This window comes from Varroa jacobsoni, unplaced genomic scaffold (genome assembly GCF_002532875.2).
Source record: "Varroa jacobsoni isolate VJ856 unplaced genomic scaffold, vjacob_1.0 scaffold_423, whole genome shotgun sequence".
NCBI lineage: Eukaryota > Metazoa > Arthropoda > Arachnida > Mesostigmata > Varroidae > Varroa > Varroa jacobsoni.
The window spans coordinates 27,707-53,242 of NW_019213325.1; the positions used below are offsets into that span (position 1 = coordinate 27,707).

The 25,536-nt window shown below is 41.3% G+C and overlaps 1 protein-coding gene across 4 annotated transcripts in view; it reads left to right on the top strand.

The window, feature by feature from the left end:
* The first annotated feature begins 7,764 nt into the window (after positions 1 to 7,764).
* LOC111260283 (uncharacterized) overlaps positions 7,765 to 25,536 on the top strand; it is a 53,080-nt gene continuing 35,308 nt past the window's right edge. The window contains exons 1-4 of one of the 4 annotated variants that reach the window (XM_086968257.1): positions 20,103 to 20,234; positions 20,350 to 20,666; positions 21,152 to 21,280; positions 21,629 to 21,736. The gene's annotated coding sequence lies outside the window, so the exon portion shown is untranslated. Of the gene's footprint in view, positions 7,832 to 20,102; positions 20,235 to 20,349; positions 20,667 to 21,151; positions 21,281 to 21,628; positions 21,737 to 24,215; positions 24,665 to 25,536 lie in introns of those variants that run through there. The other 3 variants (XM_086968256.1, XM_086968258.1, XM_022832902.2) reach the window with 3 other exon arrangements.

A 25,536-nucleotide genomic window follows, 5' to 3' on the forward strand; every position in this document is an offset into this window, starting at 1 on the left:
CACGATTTTTTTGCGGTTACTAGTTGAGTAAATTGCTTCTAGAGTACACCACATGCCTTTCCTTTTCTCTTAAATTCATTTCGTAAGAAGCCAATTTTTTGCTGATTTTATTCATTTTGAAGTGTTTTCATTACAATTCAATGGCGCCTGTTCGAGGAATCAAAGAGTACATCATCCTTGTTCACTTTCACTTAAAAATTGCCGTAATCGTTTTTTCCGTTTCGTGTTCGGAGGCCTAGTCATTTCCTTTGTGACCTTCAATCGTCCCATTCCTGTTTCTTAAAGTCAAGTTAATTGACAAACGGATCTTTCACTCAAGGCCTGTTTGCTTCGCGTTTTTACCAATATTTGACGCGTTTCAACATCGTTTTCGTCTTCGGGAAACTCATTCAGTTTTTATTTAGTACTAAACGATATCTTCGCCTCTAAATTCATTGTTCTGCGATCAAAACACCATCAGCTAATAGTCCTAGATAACTGAAGATTTGGCCAAATTTTATTCACTAATGATTCATAGTCATTCAAAATTTTGAAGCAGGATGGAGTTCATTAAATATAGATAGATTATTTGCTATAGTGTGATACACTAGCTAGTCTTGCGTAGAGCCTATAAGATGTATGGCATTGTTTGTTGTTCAAATAAGCATGCTACAGCCACCTGCATGATAATTCGCAAAGACAAATCACATACAGTCTTTCTTGTTCTAATCCATTCATACATATTTTCATTCTCAAGTAGCAGGTTAGCCGGTCGAGGCTCCTTCATCCGCCTCTTTTAGGCGTTGTCAGGCACAGAATACATGTTGAAACTGTCGCCGTTTTCCTTACGTTCATTTAGAATTAAAAGGCTTTTCGTTCTTTAAACGTTAGTTAAGCTAGCGACTTTTGCAGTCACAGCAGCTTTCAGTAGCCCCATAAAAATTTGTAAGCATTCAATAGAATCGCATTATTACGTGGACCAGAAAGAAATGAGAAAACTTGGTAACTGGGTAGAACTGCATATAGCTGCGGTTAGAGCTGAATCGCTGTCTGCTGATTGAACGCGCCGAAGTGGGCGATAGATGTAATTCCGGACGAAGATGTAAAAAAAAGGCGGAAGAACTACGACGACGATGGTATACGAGAAAGCCGGCGAGTTTTCTACATATGCCGACCAGTATATGCCAAAAGAGTTCCCGTGAGGGTATACAACTGTGCATAGTTACTAAGGTAACGGCTTACGACTTCGGTTAGGCTGGCACATAGAGTCTTGGGGGAGAGGGAGAGTTGTTCGTGTACGGACGCGTACACGACGAGGTTTTTGTAAGAGCAAGTTCCTGTCAAAATCCTACAGCGTACCATTTGCACCGGTCAGATTCAAGGCGGCCGAACAACTTCATTGTCGTCGATTGTTGCTATCGCTCTTGTCTTCATCATCGTCCCGGCTGGTGAATGTGATGCAAAAAACGGCTTAAAGACCCTTCAACTGCTAGCAACCCCGCTGTGAGCCAACGCTGTTTTTCGATAGAACGAGGATCTGCTGAACTCTAAACTAAGGTCGATGCGGAAAAATAGAGTGGGAGAATTGTCAGCAACTTTTTTTTTTCTCTGTAAATCTACAGGACCAATAGTAGATACCATACCACATACCGTACATAAATGGAAGATGCACAGCTAGATCTAGGACAGACAACAGGCGGACGTCGTTTGTTGTGCTGTGATAAGCACTGGTTGCCCACTTGTTTGCCTGTATGCCCTTCTGTCGGCCGTGTTGATGCCTGTGCTCCGGAAGTGTGAATGCAAATGTAAACATCGGTTCTAATATTATACTCTCTCAGGACGACCCCGCTTGCTACTGCACTTAACCCGCACCGACTAGCACTGCCATTCCCTAGCGTCACCTCATGCTCCCTTACGATCCCACTGTTCTCTTATTCGAAAGACCCAACGCGTCGGCCTGAATGGCATTGCCAAAATGAATCACAGACAAGAGCCAAATAGCCCACACACCCTTATAGAACGAACCATACAGTATTTACACTCGTTCACGCACGGCCGCTACGCCGGCAGGTCAACGTATGCTAGCCTCAGCTTAGCCAAGCACGTTAAGGGCATGGCACAAGTGGGGTGGCACATCAACCAGCAGTGCTTCAGTCGTCTATTATATTGGCTTGCCAACACGGCTTCACAAGCCCGTTGCATTGTCAGGCTAAAGTTGACAATAACGTCCACCGGTTGCTACTCTAGATGCATAGGGCGTAGTGTTGCGTATGTGTGTAACAGTGAAAGCAGAAGGGGGTTCATTTCATGTAGCCCCTTCGTATGTAATCCAAGTCAACAAGTCTGTGAGAAGCGGGTTCGAAGTAACTCGCACTAAAGAGAGGACTTTTGGATTTTTTCGTTCCGGAGGCCCCAGTTGACTCTATCAAAAACTAGCGATTATCAAACTTCTAGTGGACAAGTGCTCAAACCTTATGGTCCCTACGATTTGATCGCATTCGATAGAGCTTACGGTGCACGTTGGAAACTGAGTTTAAACGAATAGTTTTATACGCGCAACTTAGCATAAATACTAAAGTATTATATAGTAATGCTTGATTCATTTGGCTCGTCAGTTAAAAGGTTCCTATTGGAAAACAAGACTGAGTTAATATTGATGATATGACATTAAATGATATTGTAATGCTTACTTTAAGGGCCCAATTTAAATTTATATTATGGTCAAATAGTAAGCGCAGACGTTTTGACACAAATCAGCATGAGGTCTTACTCGACCCACACGTGAAATCAATGCCCAATGATGTATAAAAGAGTAGAGAAGAAACAGTTTAGTTTATACTTAAAAATGCAATACTTCGAGTATCTTGGTTGCGTAGTAATGCTAAAAGCAATTGCGACTTGCCAGTAAAGGGAGCAAGTTTTTGCCAGCGAGTTACTTGGGCACTAAAAAGTTTCAAATAGCATTATATGCGACGAAACATCTAGTGAACGCCACTGTACTTCAGTCGAAGGTCTGTAGGTACGTGTGAGCCTCATAAAAATCAAGCATTTACAACCGTAGAAACTTTAACGTAATTGCGTGTGTGGAGTTCGAAACAATTTAAGAAATTGTTTCAAGCTCCACCGCCCAGGGAGTAGGCTTTACAGGAACTCCCGACGTGAGAGCCAAGTATTTCCCGATATCTGCGTCGATATCTTTTTGCTTAGCTTCATCTTAGAGGAGAAACAACGGACTCTAGTTAAAGTAATGGATGTTTACATCCAGAGCCAGTTGCTATAAGTATTTTGTATACCCTTTGGTTATTATAACAGCGCACCTGGCATCACAAACCAATATACGAAGAAATGAGCCGGACCAATCGCGTGACCAATTCTACAGCCATTGACAATAAAAATTAGAAACCGCTAGTTCGTGCTCAGTTGACGCTAAGCATCTGGTAAGCTGGAGTCGCGCTTAACGTAATTAGTAATGCCTTGCAGGTAGGCCCTTAAATAGACCCAGTCGTGGTCTTCGTAGATCGGTGGTGTTCGCATTGATATTCTACATAGAAGTTGTGGGTTCTGTCACAAGCTACCGAACAACTCAGTACGAAGTCCAGCGAGCTAGATACGTGAAGGCAAAGCTTTCCGTTTAGCCCCAGGGAAGAAACTTGCCCCAAACACTATACACTTGAGTGGGCAGGTGTGGAAGCTTGCGTGCATAGCTCGGTCATCATATTTAAGTTCAATGTACCTTTGACCGTATCGAGGAAAAGAGTTTTTTGCCAAAGCTGAGTCATCTTGAGACATTACTAGCTAGCTTTGACTTTGAAGCAGAATACCGAGATCCCTTTCGTTGAATTTCAAAAATTAATATACAACTGATTCGGTCAACTTAGGACGCCTGATAACTCTACCCCTTCTCACCAACCCAATCAAAGAAATACTTATAAAGTGAGATGGACGTTTTCCTTTCTATCAGTTGATAAACAGATCCAAATTATACGGTTAAATTATTTTCAGTGTTTTACGAATTAAATTATGACATCAAACATTAAGAATAAACCCTAAGTGCATTTAAATGTATCGTGCTATCATAGTAGAAACGTATATAGATTATTATTAAGTATTGAAACCGCCTCCTACTGGCTAGTTTTTGTTGCAGTAGGTATAAAAGGGACACTTTAATAGACAGAAGAGATTAAGCCGTAATCGAAATAGACAGCAGCAGTAATGCAGGAATAAATTCTAGATAAGCATATATAATAATGTTAAATGAAGCCGTATTCGTGCGTATATCAGTAATTGCACAATTGCCATCTAATATCTGTCGGGTCGTGACCTTAACTTTGTTATAAGAAGTTTAACTACACTTTCAATCTTGTGCCAATCTTCCCAAAAAGCATGACTACCAATAATTCCCAATGGTAAACAATACACCTATTTCGGCTCCCGTCAGAACAACTTCTTTCTTTATAGTTTAGATAGAGCTTAAGTAAAAGCGGCGCAGAGATTTTAAGGTATCGTTTTTCGTTTTCGTTTGCCGAAAACGTAAAAACCAATGGCGTTTTCGCTGAACGTTTGGGATCCGTCAGCTATTCCCAAGCGGAACATTCTGTCGTTACGAGTAGCTCATAAAGCGGGCTTTTTCGATGTAAGGCCTCCTCTATACGTATTCGATGAAGCAATGGGCAAAGAGTGAGTTGTCTTGGCCACTACCGCGATCAAGATGTTGCATTGCCATACAGAATAGGACCTTTTTTCGTTTTATATCGAAGTTTAGAAAAGCGTATGTATGAATACGTAGCTCTACCTCACGTCTGAGTCGCCGCGGCAGTTCATCCTCATGCCGCTGAATCGGTGTGCGCTGCTTTCATATTAAAGCCAAAAAAGTACGCGTCCTGCTGAATACGCCTGCACAAACATACAAACATACGTGCATGTGGTCCGCATCATATTGCTCAAATACAAGCAAAGCGTTTTTATTTTTCTTCCGAAATTTCAAATTCAGAAAAACTGCCGAAAAAGGCGCACGCACGCAAGCACGCACGCACGCACGCAACTCATGCCCAGCCAGTGAAGATTAGTTGGACAGGTGGATTGCTCACTGTTTCTATTTAGCATAAATCGGGCTTATTTTCATTAGCGCGAAGCATTGAATCAGGCCGAGTATCGCAAGCGACTTGCCGGCTCTTGCTTAATAATAATCCATATAAACATAATCTCCCTAGCTAGGACGCTTCGATCATGTAAGTGCTTTTCATTCTATGGATTCATTGTACTATATCAGCGCTCGAAAGAAAGCGTATAAACTGTCGGTACACCCATGAGCTCTTTTACATATAACAGCAGGTTTTCGGGTTCTGATCGAACTCCCTAACGAGGCTGATTCCGTCTACGAAATAACTTTTCTTCCATGGTCGATGCAGACCGAACATTAAATGCATTTTCAAATATAACAAGTAGATGAAAATGTGCGTTAGGATTGTTTGACGCTTGCTTTGGAAGGCTCAAATTTGGTCTACCTTAAAAGCATCATAGTTAGCCTTAGTAAAGTGTTATGGTGGATTGAATTTCCCAAAAACATACGTCTAGATACAATTCGTTGATGCGGACGACCAAGCTTCTGGCCAATGACACCTACTACACAAACCCGTGTAAATGAGAAAAATTATTTAGCATATTTCTACATGGTCCACTTGAAAAAAAAGAGCGTCGATCGGCCCGAGCGCCCTAAGCCGTACATGTATTTCGGCAGTCAATTTCCCATTATTATCTTCGTGACTTGCGCGAATGTCCAGCGGCAAGCTTTACATAGTGCTTGCAGTTGGTAATCGGTTGCCCTTTTGGCTCGTTACAGCATCAATGAAGAATAGGCCTCGACCCCATAGATGACCCTTGTTTCATTCCATCTAACAGAAGCTCCCCTGTTCACTATGCATCTCTTTGGCGACGGGTGCCCATCCACGACAAAACCATGCGGTACTGCTGGCCAAAATGAATCAGCACAGGGTAGAACTGCTTTTACTGAATAGCTGATAGTGGAATACATGGCCTATTGTTGATCTCCTATTTTTTGCCAAATCTCTAGCACTGCTGTACGTGCGTGTTTTTATCTTCTACTCTGCGGCTCAATTTCGAAGCGGAATTAGTGGCTATTCATGGTGCGTCTTGACAAAGTTAGCCTAAATCAAAAATAATCTAAATATTGTATATGGATTTATACCTGTACATCAACGCATGCGACATTGTAGGTAGATCCTATTCGAGTCAAGGAAGCTTCTGCCATAGGAAATAACATTGTAAACGAATAATGGAGATACTAGGAAAAATGAAATGCGTCGCGCCTTATTCAATCACTGTAGATTTGAAGTGTACGCCTAATTAACTGTATCCGGTGACGAGTTCTCTTCTGATGCGTTCGGAAGGCAAAGCACTTAAGCCAGACACTTACCAGTAGTTTAAGTTTCGACAACTTTTAAATTGGCTAGCAATATAAATATAATATGTTTAATTAAATTCAGCTCAAGTTAGGCTTAAAGTCTCCCAGGTACGCAATGGCGTCACGGTGCCCTTTTGGGTCTTTTAGCTTCCTCGGAATGATATTCCGAAATCTAAAATGAATCAGTTACATTTTAACTGCGACATAATAGATACAAATTATATAAAATAAGCTTGCAGTATAACTTATCGTTATTATAATTCCTAGTTACGGATTCTATCCTGAGTGTCCCGCTATACAGTTGTAATGAAAATTTTTATCTCTCCCCATGTTGCGACTAATAAAGCTAAATGGGAGAACGGATATATTCTGCAGTGATTAAAGCTTCTTTATAAAACATGAATAGTGTATGTATGTGTCGCGCAAGTTTACTTCATGAACACAGCCACAAGCGGACATATACATAAAAAAATTATCAATTTACTTAGTCGAAAGCATACAACCACTGGAGCTTTCTGCTGCTCCAAGCGCGGGAAGACATCGTCTTCCCGCGCTCGGACCGGGAGTACCATCTCGTCTGTCCGTCCCTGCTGTGCCCGACTGCACTGGTTTTTTTTTGTTCTGCCTGACGCTTTTATCATCTAGAGACGGTGCGAACATCGAGACAGGGCGGAGTCTCTCCGACATGAATATCAGATAACGCCAATCCAGCAGCTGCAACGACAGGCCAGCAGGTCTACTGACAACTGGCAGCGGGTGCGAAAGGCCTACATTAGGTTGGCTGTTAACGGAGGTGGAGTTAAATAGGGGCTACAGCTTCAGCAAGAAAGACATACAACTGGCTGGCTCGCTTTTGGAGTCGAAAATGGCACAGGGATGAAGGACTTTAGGGAGCACACGTGCGTTTTCGTCATTATTTTCAAAGCACTAGTATTGAAGGTATACAAATTTAAACCCGTGCAGCTAAATGGAACCGTCATGTTGGACCGTCTACCCCGATGTTTAGTAAAGAATATTGTTCTGTACTAGCGTTTCATTTTTTACTCAAACCTGTGGGAGGTAGATTCACCCGCATGCACTGAAACATCGGAGTTTACTACTGCTATTCTCATATTCGCATCTGTTCACGACGGAGTCGCTGTCACTTTCCAAAACATATACATATGCATCTTAACCTTAACCCGACTGGAAATCGCAAATAATAAAAAGCGCTGAAAAAATAAGCCAACAGTATATCCAGTCCTTGATATTAGAAATTTTGTTTTTTTCTCGGTTTCCCATATTTGGATTTTGTTGTTTCAGTGTTACATGGCTCTTGGCAACCAGCAGCTCCGGGGAATTTTTCACAAATTGCTACAGTAGCTCCGACAGGCAAAACCTGGACACCTCGCACGACGATGTCTGAACCAAGTGCACGGAGCACTCTGAGGTGTAAGCCAAACGTTTCATATACTAAATCTGAAGTTGAGTACAGATACAGATGAATTGTTCATTGAAACTTTTTCCAATAAGATACATTTTTGTATACACCTATTTCAAGAAACACGTTAGCTCAAAACGTTACCTGACCGACCCCTCAAAGATGAATACGTCCGACCATATGTACCATGTAAACCGTATGTAGGTAGTTAGATAACCCTATAATCCTAGGCAGAATCCAATTGATATTTGCGTAACCAAAGTCGTCGTAAAGACAGCACAGTGAAGCCGTCCCAATCGAGGTAGCTTTACAGTTTTCTATATACTAATGGGGAAAAGTTTGACTTTGATAAATATTAGATCGCTTAAATAAACTCATACTCCGTTAGCTGCGCATGATCTCGGGATAAGGTACTTTCTAAAGGGATTTTCGAACTCTAGGAATGCAGGAGCAAAGGAGGACAGAAAAAAGGAATTTACAGCAATGAGAAGCAACCAACCAGTTAGAGGAAATGGTCAAATCGGGCAGTCTAGACGCAGTCGTAAAATACCCCTTCTACATTTTGCCAAGTTGACGACGGAGTAAGAAAGAACAACTTGCACAGGGGGCTTTACAACGGCAGGCATATATCTGCTCGACACTCGCCGGTTCCCTACGAACAGGTGTGGCCGTGAGTTTACGCTATATCTAGCTCGCGACTCCAATGGACTCTGTTGCTGTTTCTGTCCTGCGAGCAGAGCTGGTGCTTGCCTACACGATGCTACAGGAAAGCAAATTTATGAACGTCTTTTAAAGTCCGTTGATCCTTCACTCGCACGTACGTACGTACGTACGGTATACAGAGATAGACGCCCGGCTATGAATGTGCAGAGTGTGCATCGCTTATTCGCGGATGTAATCGCATTTTGATTTTATTGTTCAATTGCTGGACGGCAGTTTGCTGACAAGTCTGGCAACCAATTGAGCTGGCCTCGATAGATAAACCTGGACAAAACGGGGAACTGCAGGTGAGTCGGAGCGGGTGAAGGAAAAGGTGGAAGAAGACACAATAATAAACAGGATAACACGACAACAATTTCCGAGGTAGGCGATGCCATATATTATTTTATATATGCACATATCGTAGCTCTGTTATATGAAAGGGGGAAACGGCATTTATGAACTACATAATCGGAAAAAAGGTTTAAGTTATCAGAAGGGGAGGCGCGGCATGTGTGAATGATACGTGAACGAAATGGTCGCGTGCAAAGCCACATCATCGTGTATCCCCTTATCAAAACCGATATCATATATGTTTAGTATGTTAAATGTGATAAATTATTGCATTTTGCAGAAGGTTTTCTATAAGAATGGCTAGAGAATCCACTGACAAATTCCAATTACCTATGTGGTGATTTGCGGTCGTGGTATCGTTCATAGACACGAAGTGACGTTGATAGAATTCGCTCCGTGCCTATTAAGAATCTGCGGCTCGTTCCATTCTCTTTGGAGTATCTATTTGAGAATCAAGCGTATGAAGATGAGCTTTTATCTCGGTTTATCATAATTTTCTATGGCGATGTAACTAATTTTAAGACATATTGCCTGTAATAAGTAGGGGTTTTTTTATGATTATATTATAGAAACAAATAGATTTGTATACAGAGAGGTCACTTTTTGGAAAGTTAAACAGTATTACAAATAATCTCGTAAATTATGGACATAATTATATAGCCTTTTTAGCTTTTAATACTTTCGTGTTTATTGATTAGTACTCCGTACGGTGGTGTACGTTTCATTGTTTTGCTAACAAGCCATACCTATGTTTCAAGATTATGAGAGTTACCTGTAAGAAACTGGGCACGTCACGTTTCGCCATTTTATGCATGGTTATTTTTACAGAATTCAACCCATCCCCCATTGCGACAGACCATATCTACGCTTATGAGAACTACAGATTTCTCGATTGTAATATCCTAGCTAGCAGGTTTTCTAAACATTTTACTTTACGCTGCTTTATCAAATTTTTGAAAAAAAGGTACCGGAAACGATATAATCGCCCCTTATTCCTCAAGTATGATGGTGAACTTCGCTGTACCAATACGATGTCTGCCTAATAAGCTTGCCTCTTACCACACTCTGTGATGCCATCGGTGTAACCGGGGTAGCTCGCTCCCTTTTGCTTGCAACGCCACCATCGTTTAATTGGTGCTACGAACATCAGTAAAAACTGACTGAGCAACAGTTGGTTTATCCGCCTACTGACCATAGTCGATATTGGGCTTCGAACTTTGGTAGAAAATGATTTCAGGGTTGCAGCTACGATGTCAGCTCCACTTGCTACTTCATCAGCGTTTGCTGGGCTGAGATGCTTGTTACTAGACTTACTTAGCCCTTTAGTCCGTTACTTGGCCATTTCACAATCTTCTTTTCTCTGTTCTTTCGCTTATCAATGCTGCTGCTGCTGCTTTAAGGAGTGAACACTAGCGAAGGAACCTTGCCGTGCTGTCTGCAACCTCTGCTCCCATACGACTGTGGCAGCACTTTGGGACATCGCAGAAGCACCCAAAGACTATTTCTCGTTATTTTTGACGCTGTGTAAAACGAAGTAACCTAAGAAGAGGACCCCACACGGGCCAAATGGGGTAGGCTAAACTTGACCTGTTACCCAACCCGCTTTGCGCAACCACCGTTAGGCCTGACGTTACAGGCATTGAGATAGCTGCCGGTAAGTCAGTAACGACTCCCACATAGTTTTTTTTTGCTAAAACTACTCAGTTCAGCCAAGTTCGATCTGTGGCTTGACATGCTCCGTAGCTCATCGTCACGTCGCTCCAACAAAGTGATGTTTTACAGCGAAAAGCTCATCCAGTCGGGAGGACCCCACTTTTCCTCCCGCTCCCTGTAAATAGCACTGCACTGTATCGGCGGGGAGGATACGTTACGGCACGGTTAAAAACTGACGTTAAACCTCAATTTAGTAAAACTGTGAAGCTGTATTGCAAATAGGGTCTACGTAGGAGACGGCTGTGTCTATCTCCCTGTCCAAGTAAGCGAACTGGAAAGAACGTGACCCAACGTAAGGGTTTCGACAGCGCAGAAATCATGTATTATACGGCTCAAAGGACTGACTGAGAAGCCAATATATATAAGAGACAGATACAAAACGTAAATGTATGTGTTTCATTGTGCTACATAAATATGTCGCTCACCTAACGCATGTCATCGAAGCACTTAAAGAGTAAAATAATTATTCTATTTTAAAGCGGTGGCACGATATTCTTTCTCGAAACTTCTTATTGTAGTAATAATATATAAAATCTGGGGCTTAAAGCATGAACGCCAGACGTTGCCCGTTGGATATGTATGTTCCCTTCTTAACTAAACATCGCGTCAAGTGGGAATCATAAATCCCCATGCTGTCGGCTGATCCTATAGGTGCTAAAGACGACAACTCTCAGAAAAAAAAAAGTAGAAAATAAGGAACAGCATGGTACAACAGACGGGTTGTATAATTTGATAATTTGAATTTGTATTCGTTTGATCCTGAGCTCAACTTGAATGGTTTGCTTTAAAATCAATTACCTGTTTATCTCAAAATAGGCCATGCGCATAAATCAGAAGGGCCAAGCTTGAATTGTGACGCAGGCGTTTGTAGTTCAAGTTATTTTAACGCTCTAAAATCACAAACAATCGTCAGAAAACATCGTCGACAGTATCCGTTTCAACTATCTCGTATTAAAGCTGGAGGACTATGCAAATTTAACTAAATCATTTAATTTAATTCTAATTAGATAGCGACGAAATTCTGTAGCGTCTACGGTTTTACGTGGGTCGCCACAAGAAAATACCTGGTATGGAGATAGATCTTTCTTATCGACCACTACAAAACTGAGTGTCTATCGCCACTTGATGATGAGAGACGATAGTCATCTTAGTCCAAACATAATCTTTGCATTGAATTTTACAATTCAAACTCATATCTACCACTATGATGAGACCTAAAACGGCCTAATTTTATGCCAGTGCACTCGCTAGTGGTCCATTATCGGTAATTTGTTCCTAATAGATGTCGGCCGGAAAATGTCGTTTAAAATATGTCCTTTCTTCATTTTGCTATATTCATAATATGTTCAGCTTTAGGGTTGATCACCATTGTTCGAGAACTAATAACTCTGGTCTCACGCCCCTTTTGATATGTGAGATGATTTTTTCCCAGCAATCAATGCAGTGAATGGTAGCAAGCCGTTCCTATAATAGACGTTCTGCACGGCATTCTATATTAGTTATTTTTACATGGGGCACCTATTACAAATATCAACCAATCAGTATATATAGCTTCTTACTAATTACACATATATTTTGAATAACACTTTGGTAACCTATATTGAACGAAAGTATCCAACTCAACCAGCATACGCGATTCGGAACCTTAAAATTATTGGCCGGGACTTACCATTTCGATACGGAAATGATACAGGAAAGAGATTTGCAGGAGATACAGGAGAGAGTTTTTGAAATACCCCATATAGATAGGCCAAGTTGATATATGATTTCCTGCTATTTTTCTGGTAACACCATGGTGTAGAACTATAGAACTTGGCCGACATATGATTTTACATCCCTCCATTGAAACGGAGTTAACACTATTAAGAAGTTTTGTAAACACTTAGACAGGTGATAGTCTGATCAGGCATGTGCATGAAAAGTTCCTGTCCAAGTTGCCTCGACTTCTCCCGGGTATCTAAGAATGCCTGTGATCTGGCATTGTCGTAATACAAGACGACGCCCTTTCTATTTGTTAGTTTCGATCAATCTTTTCAATGACTTGTTCCTATTCTCTTACCCGTTGATAGTGGAGGGTTGAATCAATCGGTTTTTTCCAAGTGACAGCAAGTTCAAATTAAAGTCGAAGTGTCGAATTAAACATATAGCGCAATTTTTTTGGGTGCCAGTTTGGGCTTTTCCACAGGGTCATTGTTTGTCGCCTATTGCCGACCGCTTAAAAAATGGCACAGTTTAGAAATACGATCGAGTAAATGATTTTTCGTCAGTAGGTGGTGTGCCGTCCGATCGTTTCCACTTTTCTTGCGGGCCGCTCTTTTCAAATAATTTAAAATTGTTTGGTGGATGTTTCGTTCCTTGGAGATATCATAGCTACTCATGTGTCGGTTTTGCTCAATGCCTTTGCAATGATTCTATCAACTTTTTTCGTAACTGGTTGATTTTTACAATGGGAACTTTTCACACAGAAATTTTACACACAACAGAAGTGCTAGAACCATCTTTGAACTGTTGTGTCTGATAACGCATCTTGGCCATAAGCAGCGCAAAATTATAGGCTAATACAGCTCTTATCGTAATATAAAATAGAGGACTCACGCAGAAATCTTTTTCATCTTTAAGGCGTTCCGTCTTTATCCTGAATGAAGGTATTCCAACAAGTTTAGCACATCTACCTTCAAGCCTCGGTTTTGAAATGATACCAACAACACAACTTACATTGGCTAAGTTATATGATTTTAAAGCTATTTAACTAAAAAAACGGTGAGAGCCTTTTCGACAATTCTATATATATAGGGGTGCGCCACTCTAAATTGAGTATTTTCCTTAGGCTCTGTTTCTAAGATTGTATCTAATTAAAAGCAGATATTTCCACGAAACTTTTTGCATGTTCTAGAAATGTCATTTCTGACATTCATACTTATTAAACACGTTCATTATTTACCGCGATGACAGCTTCCGTTCCGGACGTAAAACACTTATTTGTAATTTTCAAAATATTCCTCCTTAAATCTGCGAATAACTTTTAAGAGAAATCGTGCGTCCTAGATATGACTTCATTAAAGTAATACCGAACCTTAAACTGATAGCAGGCCCAACATTTCGAAAATGCAGAAATTTAGAACGATTGAAAAGTTCGTAAGTTGCAAGAAGGCGTAAGAAATCCCAAAAAGGCTAATTGGTGGAGATTATCTGGACGACCTAATTGGTAGCTGACGTTTTCTTTTCCAAAACGGCCGCCAACTTTTATGTCAAATACTCACACGTATTAAAAACGTTTTTGAGCTATTCTGACGAATTTCCGAGCCTTTCAAATCTAAACCTTACTGAGAACCTTCCAGTGTGCTTTCCGGAAGTTCTCATTTCAGTTTCGGAAGCCGCATAAAAATGGCGATATTGTAGACTATTGATTTCGAGCAGAAAATATGTTTTCAATCGAAGTGGGGTTCGTCCGAACGGATTAGCAACTTTTAGCAATGGATGAGCGGATGCCCGCTAAAGTTTTCTTCAACTTAAAGGCGGTACTTCTTATATATTTATTGTATGAGATACCTACCGCGTCCGTTTGTTTCGTGCGTATTCGCGCGTATACATGTGCGTCTTCAGATACGCTGTGCTCTGTTAGAAAATTCAACGTTTTTCTAATGATAAGACACGTTTTGGCCTTAACTAGAATTTCGCACTATTCTGTAGTACCGCCTCTAGGCAAGGAGGCTGGCAAGTCGCGTGTCAAGTGAAGTGGAGTTGAAGGAAAACAGGATCTCGTCAAAGGGCCACATCAAATCGTTGTAGTCATGCGGTCATGGCTGGGCCGTTGGCCAGCCAGGCAAATAACTGATGTTTAGAGGAATCGTGGTAGGATGACTCTGCTGCTTAATCTTTTGCGGCTGCTCTTGTTATTGTTGCCGCCCTTGCTGGTTCTGAGCTGATTGAGTGTTGGAAACAAGCTTGAAAGAAAGAAGCTCCAAACGTTTCCCACTCGTAACTTTACCACGCACAGCCTAATTTGTGTAAATATATCATTTCCAATGGGATAGTTAAGTTATCAATATGGTGTGGTATCTAACAAAAAATAACGCGAAGAGAAGAACGGTGACGTTAATCATTGTCAGCAATTTTAGACACTCACTAGCAAGTTCGTCTAGTAGAGAAATAAAACTGAATGTTACCCAGTTACTGAGGAAACGTCTGCAATATGGCGTTTCGAACATCCATGTCGCTCTACGGTAGGCTCATTTTTGTATGAGTCATAATTTTTGTTGCATGGATCGGAAATCAGACGGAGCCATCCGTTACAGGGTGTCTTTCAAGAAAAAAGGGTCGTTAACGCTTATTTTTTCTTACTTATAAGACATGGCGCATTGAGTGTGCGCGAATTCCTATTCAGGCTTCCACCTCAAGGCTGTAAACCGTGTTTGACACTGACATCAATAGTATAACCGCTTATAACATAATGCATTGTATCATTAATGCCAACAATTACAATAAAATGATCAACGAACACAAATGATTGTTTCACGTAATCAGACCTGTCGTGACGTATACGTCCTTGGTGGGGCTTAAATGAGCGACCTGTGGCTTGTCAGTCGGAGGTTTGCTTTAAACCTAATACTATATTCAGAGCTTCCCTGTTTACTGAGCTTGTAGGCCATTTCAGGCACGATCATTCTTCTCGATCAAGTTAATACTATTTCGGTGGCCTGCAGCCTCAAACGTGTCATGAACAAGTTCTCCAAATAGGGTAACATGTGTCGTGCGATATTATGCCGAGATCTTGTCGGGTGGCTCGTCTAAGGCAAAATTCACCATATTGCCGTTCACTATATAGATTACCGTTAGCATGCCGTATACAGTACCCGTTTATGAGAACGTTGGCCTATGACCTATCTGAATAGACGGCGACATTCTACTATCGTGTTAGCTACCTTCATGCGAGATAATGCAGTGTCCGCATTTGGAAAAACGAATCGAAAACGTGCCTTAGATGTAAACAGGCTCCTATTTACTATCTTAAATCGAAGTTATCTCGAATCGGGTTCTCAGCAGCCTCCTATTGACAAATATTCGGACGTTTTATTAATCGCCGTGCTAACAATGGGCAGGACAGTCATAATGATTCTAGTAGTGTACATTAGCCCTTGTTAGTTTTTTTGACATTTTATTGTTATTGATCGGATACACCCCCATAGCAGATCATAGAATACATAAAGAGATGACTTCCAGCTCATTTTATTCACAGCTTAGGCAGTATTTACGCGCTATGCGCACGTCGTACCTTGTCTGTTTCACGGATTTCATGATTAGAACAGAGGTCGCTTCCGCGAAAAAAATCTATAGATAACGGACCAGAGCCTAAGCATCAATTGAAATCCTACACAAGTCTGTAATGGCATGGCAAACAGAGCAATCGATTTACCAATCTAAGCGAAATTACAATATGGGGATATCCATCAGGGTTAGCCAGTAGACAGGTACCGTTGGCAAGCCCCGGTAGCGACAGTGGAGCCCTTTAATAGAATTTTCAACCAACGTTATTGCCGACCCTGAGACGCGTCAGCTCATCAGGATTGCGACGGCGACGGCGCCAATAATAGCTTTAGTACCGTACCCCCCTATACAGGCAGCTGCCAAAGGGCGTCATAATCCAACGGCTAGTAGATGCTGATCAATTTTTTAGCAACACTTGGGTTTATATATTGACAAATTCAGAGAATCCGCCCCAAAGGGAAGAAGAGAAAAAATGTTTCGACCTTAGATAACTTCATCGATGTGTGTTCATCGCCACGGCGTCTATTGTACGAGCAGAACAAGTTCAGCTGTTCTATGCGTCGAATGCTAGCAGCGTCTGAGGAAATTAATTGAGTTTCGTTGATCGCACTTGCCCACACCCGGATATAGCAATGCATACGGCCATATTGATTATGCTTCGGCCAATTCTTTCATCAAATTTTGGAATCGTGGTAATATATTCGAGCATAGCAAGCAAGTGGCCCATGGCCGGCTGAAATTTTCATGGTACACGCCATCTATGACAAGCAGCTGGCTGGTCTCCGTTGACGAAATCCTTCTATAAGACGGCACAGTCTATTTTTAGGACTCGCTTAGGACGGTAAAAAAGTTAACACACCAAAGCATCTGCCGTTCATACTCGATAAAATATATTAATTGTGAGCGGGGCACGCGTGATTTTTGTATGTAGTATAGCATCGTTAGTTGATTTGATTCATGGATCATTAAAATGGCTCTGAGCACAAGTGTCTGGTCAGCGATCAGCTATAACACCATTGTATACTGCACAATATTTCTTGTTTTTCTGCTCACTGCACAGACTGGTCACAAGGCGAAATCGTTACATGGCGTATCGTTGGATGAAGCTATACCATATTAGATTTAGAAAAATCCAACGAATATGGTACTAAGTAGTAGTAATACACTGCAATGATACGTCTGCGCTGTGGACACGTTGATCCTATTGATCCACTTTTGCGTTACGCTAGACTGCAACTAACTATATCAAAAGCTACTTTGTATGCGTGACTAATAAACGAAATGTCGCTCTTTTAGCCAATGACTCGACGTGACGTACGCGCCTTTTGACAAGGCACAAAATCAAGAGGGAAGCCTGGATGACAGGTTGTCAAAAACATCCAGGTACTTATCGGTTGGTGTCAAAGCGACTTGAATATTTTAATTGCTGGCCCGACAGTCGGATGATGAAAGATGGCAAAAAAAGAAATTCCGACATGTGCAGTACTTTTAGCAAGTTTTCACACTATATCTAGTTGTAGCGTATACTGCAAACGCTAACACAGATATGGAAGACGTTTACCATGGAAAAATTTAGTGTCGTCTAACAATTGTTCTTTCTTAACTGAAATTTAGCTATACGCACGATTAGAAAAATGTCTGCTAAAATGAAACAGGACGCTAGAGCTGTTCTAGATTTGACTTCGTGACGCTAGTCACGCTAGCTTGTGTGCGACACCACTATATGGAGAAAGCAGACCGTTTTGCTTGATCCGTTGGCGTGCGTGCCCCGTTGCCGGAACGCCGAAAATTAATTATTCCGATTACTGTCGTTAGTCTATTGAACATGGGGCGAAGACACCATCGGTCTGTGCTAAGCCCCGAATCATAGGTTCATGTCGTACAGAACAGCTGATTGTACGCATTGGGAACTGCGTTTAAAGTTTCTTCCGTCCAGTTTATGTATAAGAAACTTTGATAGAAGAATTACGCTTTGTTCGTCGACAAGGACGACGGTGATTCTAAAACTCAGCCAACATTGTGGGCGACTAAGCTTTGAGCTCACTAAGGAACCGCTCGGCTGTGTTTTTTCTTTGTAAGTTATGTACGAACTTTTGCCTGAGTCATTATTTCGATCACTATATTAGGCCGTTAGGTATACGGATCGAACCCGTGCAGACGTTCATCAATGCGATTACATTTACCCGGCTCACTCGCTATGCATTGTCAATCGCGCGACAACAATAAGATCATTAGTTATTCGAAGTACATAGATCTGTTGCGTTACCATACACGGACTGCCTACGTACGCAGATCGTTGTACGCGTTTCATTGTTGCTCTATACGAAGAGATCCTGATCAATAAGGCTTTGATCGACCGCTAATGGTCTCCTGCAGAATGGTCATGCAACGATTCCCCTTCACGGTGCTTGTTAAGCTAATTGTAGTTGGTGGTCGGTGTGGAGGGGTACATTGTACGGGGGCCATTGCATTGTGCCCCGAAGGAAAGCAAGTGCTACGATGGATAGGCAGAGTATATAGGCATAGGAAATAGATGCATACATCTATTTCTTTCTTCCTAAATAACTTAGTCATATCTATCTTGCTGCATTAGCATCTGCTGATCTTTCCCCACTTGCTTGCGACCAGCTTCGTCCATGTTAGGCTATTGTAACTCGTGACAAACAATGTGATATTTGTTACCCTTAGATCAAAGCTGAGTTGATTAAGTAACAGCAAAAACACACGTATTCTTGCTATGGAAGAAGACGCCTTGATAAACACTGACAAAGGAACTGAAACGAAATCGTATAATTAACAATAATTCGTATAATTAATAAGGCAATACGTGCTAAATTAAGTTAACCTATTTAACTTAGATAATAACTATATTAGTAGGCATTTTGGCACACACTTGCTACGGACTAACTTTCGCTGTTATAACGATAACTGGAATTCATTACGAGGAACGCTAACAGACCCAGAACAGGAAGTACACAAATATAATATGATATATAATAAGAGAAAGTTATGATGGAAAATTGCTAACGAACACATTGAAGACTCGATTGACTTATGTGTATTGATGTAAATCATTAAACTTCATCTTATAACTGAAGTGAGGAGTAACGCATACGGAAACTGCGAGCCGAGCCGTATTTTACGACGCTAACAATAGTGTCTAGAAAGCCGCCAGTCTATGGCCTTTCCTTTTTGTAGTGACGTTAGGGTTTTTATTTGATAATCCTACGCTTCTTTATCATTACTTCATAGTGCAAAATGGAGACAGGAGTCGAGAGTTCCTTTCCTTTTTTTTACATACGTTTTTTAGGTACAATTTGAAGTACGATAGTGCTTCTACCTCATATTTCTCTTGATGGTCGTTACTGATGTTTTTAATGTTGACCTGTGTATAGATTTCCGCCAAAGGCGAAGAAAATATAAATATATCCAAATAAAATAGATGTAATGTTTTATTTAATTTATTCCATAGGGATAATATTCGAAATTACCGAAAATTCTCAGTCAAGAACAACGTAGCTGAAATCATTATATGATTACCTTCAAAGAGATGAAAAGACGACAAATACAAAGAAAAATAGAAAATACAAAAGGTTTCTGATTGCAAAAAGGGCCACTCTACATGTACGAAAATCAAGTCAATAGGATCACAGCGATGCGCAAAGCAGATACAAATGATGATCATAGGTAAAAAGATCACAGTCAAGTTCAAGTCTATTGAGTCTGATACAAGTAACTCAAACACAAACAATCGGCATTTAGCAGGGCGGCGGGCAATCGCTCGTACCTTCATACTCCCATGTCTCACCTACTAGACTGAGAAAATGTGCCATTTTTTGTCCGAACTGTCAGTACCATTGGAGGGCTTTTACTTGCACCTATATGGGCTTAATAGGCGATTGTAAATTTGCTCGTAAAATAGCTTGTTCTCGCGACCGGAATCGTCTCCGTCTCCGGGAGTGGCCGGTTGCTTCATTTGGATACCACTGAGATAAGATGAATCGGCTGCGCTCAAAAGGTACCGTTACCTATTCACTGTGCTATGTTCGATCGAGTATGAAATGAGGGAGGGGTCTTGCTAGATGCGGTTGATTTATCGGTAAAGCCAGCTAACGAACGCCTAGAAGAGGTTACCTGCAACAAACTAACATTGATCGTGAACATGTCGTTAATGAGTTAGCTGAAAAACATTTTCTACTGTTAGCCTGTAAATCGAAATATCAGATCCAGTAACAATGTCAATTCGTACGCGATCACCATTTAAGCCGTGTGTTCTATCTACAAAAATTGCATATGAGAATTCGGCTGCTGGGTACTGCTCTACCCATACGCGTTCGAATTGTGGACCTGAACGAAGTTTAAGCAGCTCTGTCACATCGAACGGTAAGATCAGGTGGGATGTCCCAAGGGGGTTTATCGATAAGTGTTTCATTAAGATCATATCAGAGAATACCATCAAGGAAGTGTCAGCATCTTATTGTAATCATTTGTCTTGAAGCACGCAAAGAGGCAGTTGCTGTTTCTTAGCAGCATCGGTGTGTATTTGTGTACGAGATTTTCTAATCAAAACTACTACTCCCGTTGCGGTTTCGTCGGAACGACCATAGCTCTCCAGCCGAATTCTCGAGCAGACTCAAAGGTTTCAATAGGACGTTCTCGTGAAAACGACGCCTGAAGTCAATAGTTGTGTAGCAATGAACGATTCAAGATGGTGGTTGAGCTTCTAAAGCCCTGCTGAGACTGGATGGTACGTGCGCAACGAGAAATACAGTGGATCACATCCCCTCGATCAAGACCTCTTGTGAAGCCGCTTCTGTAATTATTTCTAGTAATGTAATTTCGTATGCGTGGATCTGTCAAACTGTGTTCACAGCGTATTAAGAGATAAGAACATTTACACTTATAAATACTGTTACAATTAGTTTGTATTTTCAAAATATTGGTATCGTCGGAGGGTGTTGATAATATTTCGCAGTCGCTCAGGTAAGAGCCGTTAACGCAAGGCATCAGCCGGCTGGCTACGTGGCACGTAAGCTTTTGTGCGATTCACCAGAATCCGTAACGATTCATACTATTAACGTTATTATCGTTCTTCGATAGCAACAGAGAACAAAGGTCGCAGGTTGTCCTTTAGTCCTTGCACAGCCCATAGTGTGCCTATAGAAGGAAGCTTAACCCGTAGAAGTTATCGCATTAAAGCGACAAGTTGCCTTCAGTAGATTTGGACAATAGTTGCAGCATGCAGGGTCAATAACACAATCTAGTCACTATCTTCTGCGTGTGCGAAACTTGATTTGCAGTTGGGGTTCGTAGGAAATGGACATGGACAATCAGTAGAGATGAATATAAAGGTAAACGCGACGGATAAATGATGAATCGATGACCTATAATCTCTCTGTTGCGTTTGTTCGTCGAGCAAGTCGCGACAGGTGATCCTTTTAAACATAAAAATTTTAATTTTGTTTTTAGTATAATTTGAAAAATAGCTGCGGGCCAGCTAGAAGTGACCTGAAAAAATGGCCAGGAGTTGATTGATCTGACTTGTTTTCCACATGTTGGTTATAATATAAAGTTCAATAAGGAACATAACGCACTACGGAGAGAGAGTCTTTTGCGTTAGCTAGCCCACCCGTAGATAAATTCTACAGAAATGATTTGTGCAGATATAGACCTCTTTTATATGGTCTAGATAGTAAACTACTATGTTTTCTACTGACACAAAATTGTGCACGTAAAATTCGTACGTATTCTGATGTTGTTTTAACCTTATGTGACAGGTAAAGTATCTCCGAGAACCCCGAAGTGATACGATGATAGTGCAATGAAAGGATCTCAGGCCCGCTTGTAGTTCTTTGGATTAATAAAAGAGTATCAACAAAGTGCGAGTAAGAGTACTTTTGTGCATAACAGGGTGTCTCCTACAAATATATATATATGTATATGTATGTATATATGTATATGTATGTATATATGTATATGTATGTATATATGTATATGTATGTATATATGTATATGTATGTATATATATATATATATATATAGTTGTCGTTGGTTATTCAAAACTGATTTCACTGAAAACTATGGGTGACTATATAAAATATATAATCAGGTAGAATTTGCTTATGGTTTTCATGTTGGTCGGACGAAGTTTGCATAGTTACCACGCCAATTGTCAAGTAGTAACTGGCTCGATGCTCAGCGGCACATCAGTATAGGAGATCGTACCTCAAAATTTCAAAGACGTTCAATGTAAAGAGCGTGTCAATTTGGAAATTTTTATTGCAGATTAGTATCCATTTGAAGTGGACTACTAGCTTTGATGGGTTATCTTTTAATAACGCTTGAACGTCCCTAATGATTATATCAGTTAATCTTTGGTCCTATGCATAAAATTTCGATCGCGATGCAGTTACCCAATACATTGGAATATTGATTGTGGGTTACGTGTACCTGCACGAAAGGCAGGCCAACCGGTTTGATTTGAAATACACAGTATATGCACTGTGGATCGGTACGCCGATTATCTCATCTACGATAATAACTTAGCAAGGGTAGCATTTAATTTTCTTTCGTTCCACAGTTGCCGAAAACCCTTCTTTGGACACGGCCGGTCCGTTCAACTATTTTACCAAATCAGATAAGCTCTAAATGAATTTTACTAGCTTCTATTCCGTCCGTTACCAATCGTGTAGAAAAGCCCGGGTTCTGTAGAAAGCTTTAGTAATGATGTTACGAAGCTAAAGTTGTCATTCAAGGCGTACGCAAACTTGGGCGTACCTTACAAATTAGACGATGTCAGATTGGTCTGTTTCGGAGTGCCTACTGCACGTCCACGGACTTCACAGCACGGGCATGATAATGTAATCCGCATGCCGTTGTTATCAACGTTACTACGAGTTCCGTGGACATGGACTCTACCGCCACAATCTTGGCGCCTTGTTCAATTGAAGAAGGCAAGGACGAACTGTATTGGACTAGAATCGAATCTAGTCTATTGTAGATTCAGTCGCCCCTTTCTACTGCTGGCTACGTATCGAAACTCCTTTTACTGCAGGCAAAGCTATGCGTATTCTGTTAGTACTGGCTTTTTGTGAAACAATAGCCTTCTCGTTTTTTTGCTCTCCGTTTACCACCAGAGTGGTTCGTGGTAGCGAGAGGGGTCCGACGACGATCCTTTGTCTCTTACAGTCAAATTTTTCTCACATTTTCCGTTAGTTCCTATTACGCTTTCTAGGATGACAGCCGTATCGGTCGGTCCGATTTTCAGCTGGCTTTGCCGAGCCTCCATGGTTGTGGACTATGGCTCGATTTCTGTAGCGGTTAGTTACGTGTTAAAGTACTTTGGAAGTAAAAAAAAAAATACAAATTACCTAGCTACGACGTCGACTATGAAATAAGCCACATATAGCGTCCGCTGGCTAGAATCTCCTATGCACTCGTGCGGTGTTAGTAGGTGGGTAGACATGGAGGCTAACAGATCTGAGCACGTTCATATTTCCTGGTAGCCACGACAACGCAACAACAGCTACAAAATCAATGGAGCAACAAACTCTACGGTACAGCGTGGCCATAGAGAGCGTATAGCTGCCTACTCTTTGGCTTATTGCTGCCGTCGTTGCCGGCTAGATCTGCGCTTAGAGAAGCAAGAAGAAAGAGTTCACTTCTACTGGGCGGATCTCTGCCATAAACATGGTGCGCGATCGTCAGCCCGGCTCGATCGATAACGTCGAGCGGATGGTAAACGCGACGTATGTTGCCGGCTTCCTCCGGTCTGTCTATCCGTATGTGCCACTCCAGTTGGTGACCGGCCTGTCATCGTCATTACCTGCTCCTGCTCCTGCTATGATTGCTTTCTGGACGACCTACGGGCTGAGTTCACATCTGTCTGCTGAGCTGGCAATGCGAGTCGCCAAGACTGTCTAAATCTAGCTCATAGTGGACTTATAAACTACGAAAGTTGCCCGATTCCACACCGTAACTCTACCGATCCAATGACTACCGACCAAAAAACTATAATATATATATATATATATATCTGCAGCCTGCTGTTCATATAGTCAGCTAGCTCTGTGTGGCCGTTGTATTTTCCACTGGCATGTCAGATCTATTTGTTCCTCCCGACGAGTAGAATAGGCCGGCCCGAAGCAGATGGGCGACCATATATACCTTGATATGAATAGCTCCCGACCTACGTGTATTTGCCAGACAAGGCTGGGCGAATCTGTGTAGTTAGATTTACCTACGCTCCGTTCTGTAACGGAAAATAAGCGGGAAAAAAAGCAACCTGGGGTGAGAACCGTGTTGAAAAATTCTCACGCCAAAACTGTCTGGGCTGGAAATCGCAGCTATAAAAGTAGTAAGTTCAAAGCTGTCCCTAGCAGCCCGTTGGATCTGCAGCCTAACAGGAGAATGAATGCCTCCTTTTTGACGATTAGCGTACCGCCGTATTTACGTCTCCGCTCTCTAGGCTTAATTACCTTTTGTCACAAAATGTACTTGTGTATGCATTTGCTCAGTTACTGGGATATGCTGGTCGGTAAATGTTACCACTATTGGAGATAATCGTTTCGGGAGAGCTTGTCGTGATGATGTGGCCGTTGGCGCAACGAAGAATCGCTTAGGCATCCCTGAGATTTTGACGGGGGTAACTCGAAAGAGACAACGAAGGGCTGGTGTGGAATAGTCGAACAACGTACGTTTGAGTAGAACTTAAAATGATTGGTGGAAATTTGTTAATCATCAAATGCTACACTTTCTTGGACTCGTATGGATGAATGGGTACCGGACAAATGAAAGGCACTAGCGCGAGTTGTGTAAGTTGCGTACGATAGTAGTTCAGTAATAGTTGAGAGTAGGATTTTATCCGAATCAAAAATAGGCCTAGCACAATAATGTATTGCTCAATTCTCTGCTGTTACGTGATGGATCACTTCTGAATTGTTTCTTCAAATACAGTCTGGTTCTACTGTAGTCTGTAGAGGTACCGTTCCTGCTTTCGTTATCCACAAGCGTTCATATACAATCAGGGCTTCTGTGAGCCAGTTTGCAGTGTTTGCTAATGCAGCATGAGGCAACATATATGATTGAAGTTTTAGTAGCAGCTAGCTAGCTTTGTTTTTATATCTTTTATATGAAAGCCATATATATATATATATATGGGATCAATTTAAATCCTTAATTAATCTGATCATTAGAGATTCGTGACGTTAACGTTACCGACGGGTGTCACATAAAGAAATTCAGAGCTTTAGCAACTTACAACGTTCATTGAATGTAAACATCATACCGTATTTTTCATCAGAAAAGTCGACAATGTCTTGCCAATACTCAGTATTACTTTCCGTGTTCGTTATGTGCAATACTGTTTACTATTAACGTACAAAGATCGAATATTAGGTTTCTGTATTTGTAGATAAAGGGTCGGAATATGTGTATATTTTGAAGTATCTATAAGCGATAACAAAGCGAGCTCGACGCCGTTGTCGGCGACATCCTGCGCAACCGCAAGACATCGATTCGTTATGTAACTATTAGAACCTGTTAGTACTATTAGACCGCTCCCTACTGATAGTCAGGGGGCTAATCGTCTTCACTGAGCTACGAACGGTATATAACGGTTATACAAGTAAGACGTCTCTGCTCCCTGATGGGCGCGTTTCTATGAAAATAAATTTTTCCGCGTTTA